The 5,813-nt window shown below is 35.4% G+C and overlaps 1 long non-coding RNA gene across 3 annotated transcripts; it reads left to right on the top strand.

Annotated features, from left to right (window-relative positions):
• On the top strand, positions 1–4,255 carry LOC130960384 (uncharacterized). Of its 3 annotated transcripts, XR_009079085.1 has the most exons (10): positions 1–494; positions 757–815; positions 1,315–1,424; positions 1,507–1,581; positions 2,663–2,841; positions 3,018–3,138; positions 3,252–3,352; positions 3,448–3,508; positions 3,725–3,804; positions 3,904–4,255. It is a non-coding gene; the product is annotated as an uncharacterized LOC130960384 (long non-coding RNA). The 3 variants fall into 3 exon arrangements; XR_009079082.1 differs by lacking the exon at positions 3,725–3,804; XR_009079084.1 differs by lacking the exon at positions 3,725–3,804 and having other exon boundaries at positions 2,643–2,841.
• Positions 4,256–5,813: the final 1,558 nt, after the last annotated feature.

Genomic DNA, 5,813 nt, shown 5'->3' with positions numbered 1-5,813 from the left:
TTCTTCCTTTCTTCGAAACACACCCTTCTCTTCCTTGAAACAATGTCTTAAAAGCGAAAACCCTAACACATAGCTCATCATCCTAACGGCGGCGGCACGCTTCACCTAACATAGAGCTCATCGCCGGTGCTCTCACTCTCTCCCCCAATAACACTCGTTGATCAACCTCGTTCCAACCCTCTCTAGCAACCCCTCCGTAGGTGCCACCTCTGCCGGTGTTCCCTGTGTCGGCGCTCCTTCTGTTTCTCCTGTAAACACCTATCCCTCCTTCGGCGGTGACTCACTCTAGTAAGGCCTCCCTCGGCGCTCACTCTCTATCGCAAACCCTCCGTCGACGCTCACTCTCTCTCGCAAACTCTCAATCGTCACTCCTCCCTCCATGGTTCAGCACCCGCCGTGTTGCCTTCTCCCTCTCTGAAGTCGTCGTGCCGCCGTCTCCATCTCCTTCACTCGTCGCACCTCCGTCAGCCACGTTCAGCGTTCGCAGCACCGTGGTAAATTTTGGATCTGATTATTTGTTTTGATTTTCTTGGTTCTTCATTTTTTTCTGATAGTTCTAAATTTATATTTTTTCTAATCTGATATTTGGTTTAGGGTTTTTTGCTATAGAGTAACTTTAGTTAGGTAGGTTATAGGCTATTATTTTTGCTATAGAGTAACATGGTAGGGGTACCTTTCCCTGCTTGATTTGTTACGAAGACTGTTTAATATATTTCAATACTTAAATATATTTAATATTTAATATCCAACTTGCAGGACATTCAAGAGGCTCATGGGGCAAATAGTTCCTGTATTTGGTGTTGATTGTGCATCAGGTTCGTCTTTTGTCCTTGCCCTAACCTATTGATGTCTGGAATCCTATATTGTATCTTTATTTATTCAAGATTTAATTAAGGGTCTTGGTAACAAGTGTTAAGGCACTTGCTAAGAATACTATAAGAACAAGTAAATGTTAATTTTTTTTAATTTTTCTATGCACTTAATGCAAACCAAAACTTTTCTATTTTCTCTCTTAACCAATGCCTATAGGAAACTCTTAAGTTAAATCTTTTAAATTAATTTGTAAAGCTCTAATTGTATAGTTTCATCAAATTTTTAAGGCTTAATTACGCCAGTCCTTCTCAATAGCTGTTAAACATTCTGAATTTCTGATAATTGAGTCTTTTGTTGTTAGCAGTCCCTGCCTATTGATGTAGAGAATGAATTATACTCTATTTTGAACTTAATCTTGTAGTAATATGTTGCCTAAGTTAGTTTTATATTGGCCTTAATACATGTTACTTGTCTAACTTTTTTCCATCCATTGGTTATTAGGAGATACTTTTACTGATGGATCAGTTAAATACACAATGACTTCCATAAATGTTCCTGAACCTGTAATGTCATTAGCTATATAGCCAGTTTCAAAAGATTCTGGAGGGCAAGTAAGTAGTTTCTTTATGTAACACACTGACCACCCTGTCCCAGCTTATCAAGTATTTGATTTTCTTGGTATATCACTTGTAGTTTTCAAAAGCTTTGAATCGCTTCCAGAAAGAGGATCCTACATTCCGTGTTGGTTTAGACCCAGAGAGTGGGCAGGTAATGTTCTATTCTATTTATCTAGATCATAAAAGTGGCAAATTTGTTGTACTTGCAATGACATAGTTTACCTTTATCCAATTACAATAATTACAACTTTAGGAGAGATACTTAATGACAAACTGTTAGCATCAAAGATATAACTCCAAAAAATGTTTAATTGCAATTGCAACTTTCAATACCCTATCGTTGGAGCATAGAAATCATGTGAACCAACCTTGCAAGAAATATAATGATTGTGACTCACTCTTGATTAACTTTCTCTCAAACAACAGCATGTTTAAATATGCATAGACCTTGCATGCAAGGCAAGATTAGGGAGTAGGCACTGTTTGAAGAACTGTTTGATCATTACGAGATTCTTTAATTATTTTTACCCAAGTTTTAACATACTGAATATTACAAGATAAGTATGCCGTTGTAGTCTGTAATTATATATTTTTTGTATTAGGCTCAATAAGTACTTTCTAAAAGATAAAAAAAAAAGTAACTTGTATTAATCTTTCAGCAAATTGTTTATTCATAAATTACATTTTGAGAAGTTCCTTTTAATATAAGCGCTTGACAAAAGAGGCATTTTTGTCCATGTTAGTTTTAAACAAATGTATCTCATTTTATATTCTTTTCTGTGTAGTTAGAAATAAAATTAAGTTGATGCATTATTAAAAAATTTTAAAGTTAGTCAAGAAAGTTTTGTTAAATAAAAGGTGTTGTGAATTAATAAACGAAGAAAGTATACATCGTGATTTTCGAACAATGTCATCCAAACTAAATGCATGCCTCTTAGGAACAGAAAATTGCTGGTATTCAAGGGCAATAAAATTTTAGATAGGGATTTTTATTTACTTCCAGACTTCTTGTGTATAAATATCCTTTTTCTTTTCTCAATAAACGTGTAATAATCCTGAGATTTAAAATAAATTGGTTAAAGCCTGCTTCTCTTTGCTGTGGTTCTGGGCTAATGGCTTTCATATGAAGTATCTTACTTTATGATAGCAGCTGATTGTGAATTTGTGATGATCCAACTTATCCCTAATAACCTTTTGTTTCTTGATTCTTAGTGAATTCACTGTGTTTGCAGGTATATTGAACCACTTCCGGCAGGATCATCAACTAAATTTGAATTTGAAAACCTCCTTGTTGGGCAAGCTATTCCATCAGGTTTTATCCCTGCAATTGAAAAAGGTTTTAAGGAAGCCGCCAACTCGTGAGTGAAATTTTCATCATTGACCATGAATGTACTAAAGACCATCGATAAAGGTAATGAAGGAATAAGTGAGCATTCAAAAGTAATTTATGGGGACTAAGAATGTAATATTGAGGAAGCCAAAGTTCATTCATTGGAATATTTACAAAATATCAATTTTATTATGCGATTCAGCCATGATAGTATTACAATACTCATTTTATGGTAACGTAATGTTGCTTTCATACAGGAGGGCTTTAATTGGACATCCTGTTGAAAATCGTAGAGTTGTCTTGACAGATGGTGCTACTCATGCTGTTGATTCTAGTTAACTTGCATTTAAGTTGGCTTCTATCTATGCTTTCAGACAGGTTCTTTACAATTCTGTCATCCATATTTTATAACATTTCACATATCATCCTGATAATATTGTCCATGGTTTTGTTTTCATAGTAATGACCATATTCTTTGATATTTGTATCAGTGCTATACAGCTTCCAGGCCAGTTATATTAGAACTTGTTATTCTTGTTGAGCTGAAAGTACCAACAGAATTCCAAGGAGCCGTTGCTGGTGACATTAACAAGTGGGGTTCTTATTTTATTCTATCCTTGTTTCTCTTTCAAATGGATATTTCGATAAATTTTAACAATTACTGATATTTTTTTACCTCGTTAACAGGAGAAAAGGTGTTATTGTTGGCAGTGATCAGGAAGGAGATGACTCTATCATCACTGCCCATGTAAGTGATTAACAAATCCGTGCTAATATTTTTATTGGAAGGTGTTCAAGTATTTTTGTTAGTGTTAATGGGAAGGTTAGCATGCTCATGTCTTTTGGGCATCTAAAATCTGTGCATACTTAACAAAACTAGAATGCTTTTGATGCTTGTTCTGTAAACTTGAGAGCATGCTCTAGGGTTTAACCTTAATGGCTTAACTGGGAATATCTAATGCAGTTTGTCAATTTCAATTCTTATTCCTTTCCCCTCGTGCTATGGTTGTTGATTCAATACAAACTCTTGATCCTATTAACACTGTTAGTAGTTTTCCTTCAACTCTATTAACACTTTTCTTTTTCTATCATTTGCCAATGTATTTAAATTTAACATTTTGTTTTGATTTATGTGTTCTCCAGTGGCCAGACAAAAAGGCCTATAATGAGACACTCTTGAAGCTTGCTGGGTTGTTTCAGAGGAATCTTGAGACATTCACCAATCACAAGATTGGCAAGGACAACAAACACACTGAAGAGATTTTGGCAGCTGGACCAGTGTTTTAAAAATGGAGAATGCATGCTGTGTTAAAGTGGGGGTGGCTGGGATTCAAGATTATTATTATTAAGAAATATATATATGGCTTAATAGACATATATATATTGCATTTCTAATAATAATTTTGATTTCATTGGTTTGGTTTTAGGCATATGTAAAGTTGGAGTGTTGTTACATTTATAAATTTTTCACATGAATGGAATTCACTGCTTCTCATTCTACTGTCTCTATTCCTTCTATTCTTCTCTTTAATTAGTCAGATCATATAAAATTATGTAGTAGAATAGTAAATTTGTTACTCCTACTAAAACGTGGCCATATCCTACAAACGTAGCATGCTTCAAAAGCGTCGCCATTGTTTCAGCTATCAGCACTGATAAACCATTATTTTATGATTCATATTGTGTTTGATTGTGTAGTTTTATCAAGTCTTTGCTCACTTATTCGTATGATTTGCATGTATTTACAATTTCTTCCTAAAAATATTCTATGATTGATAACTTGTTTCCTAAAGATTTTTTGGTTATATATTTTTTTTATCTTCCTTTGTACCATTCGATGCCGTGATCTGTGTGTTAAATGTTTCAGGCTTCATAGGGCAGGAATGACGTAAGGAATGAAGAGGAAGCATGAAAAAATAGAAGGAACACAAAGAATTGAGGGGATGACCAGCGAGAAGTCACGCGGTCGTATGGATGACGCGACCGCGCGAAACGGAAGAAATCACATGACGCGCTCGCGTGCCTGACGCAACCATGCGGATTGGAAGCTGCACGAACGACGCGAATGCGTAGACAATGCGCACGCGTGGTACGAGAAATGCTAAGTGACGCGAACGCGTGGACGACGCGGCCGCGTCACATGCGTGATCTGCAGAATTTCAGAAGTCGCTGGCAGAGTTTCTGGGCCGGATTTCAACCCAGTTTTCAGCCCAGAAACACAGATTAGAGGCAGGAAACATGCAGAGACAGAACAACAATTCATTCCGCATAATTTTTAGTTTTTTTTTAGATCTGAAATTTCTCCTCCCCTAGGTTTTCTCACTTGAACATTCATAATTAGGATTTTGAAGATTTTTGCTTTAGCTTTTGAGAAGAGTCTACTTCCGATACCAGTCATTATAGCTTGTTATTTATTTTTCATTTACTCTTCCATATTCCTAATTTTTCCAGAAGTTGACATTGGATTATTTTTGGAATTTATTAATACAAGAACTATTTTTATTTTTAATTGATTCCTTTGATTATTATTTATCATGTCTTCCAATATTTCCTTTTCTTATTTCGTGAATTTTACAAACATAATGAGTAAGTAGTTCCATAACTTGATTGGGAGATGATTGAAAAGAAACCTTGAGTTGGATTACTCAAGAGAAAAATTGTAATTGGGTTTATTGTTGGATCACCCTCCAGTCATTGACACTAGTCCTTCCCAAGGGAGAGGATTAGGACTTGTGACTAGAAATAGCTTTCCAACTTGACTTTCCTCTACCTAGTAAGGGATAACTAAGCAGAGCAACCTTCAATTATCAATTAATCTTGAGAGTACTTCAACAAGAATAGGGCTTCCAACTAATCTACTCCCAGTCAAGGCTTTTATTTAAATTATCTAATTTCTTTGAATTAATTTCCTGTTTATCAACTCAACCATTTTTGAAAATACATGATTAATAAAATAGCACATCTTTCTGCAACTCGTTGGGAGACGACCTGGGATTCATACTCCCAGTATTTTAATTTCAATATTGTGACAACCCTTCTAAATTGATAAACGG

Source organism: Arachis stenosperma, chromosome 2 (assembly GCF_014773155.1).
Source record: "Arachis stenosperma cultivar V10309 chromosome 2, arast.V10309.gnm1.PFL2, whole genome shotgun sequence".
Classification (NCBI taxonomy): domain Eukaryota; kingdom Viridiplantae; phylum Streptophyta; class Magnoliopsida; order Fabales; family Fabaceae; genus Arachis; species Arachis stenosperma.
The sequence above is the reverse complement of the archived record's forward strand: the minus strand, read 5'-3'. Positions and strand labels throughout refer to the sequence as shown.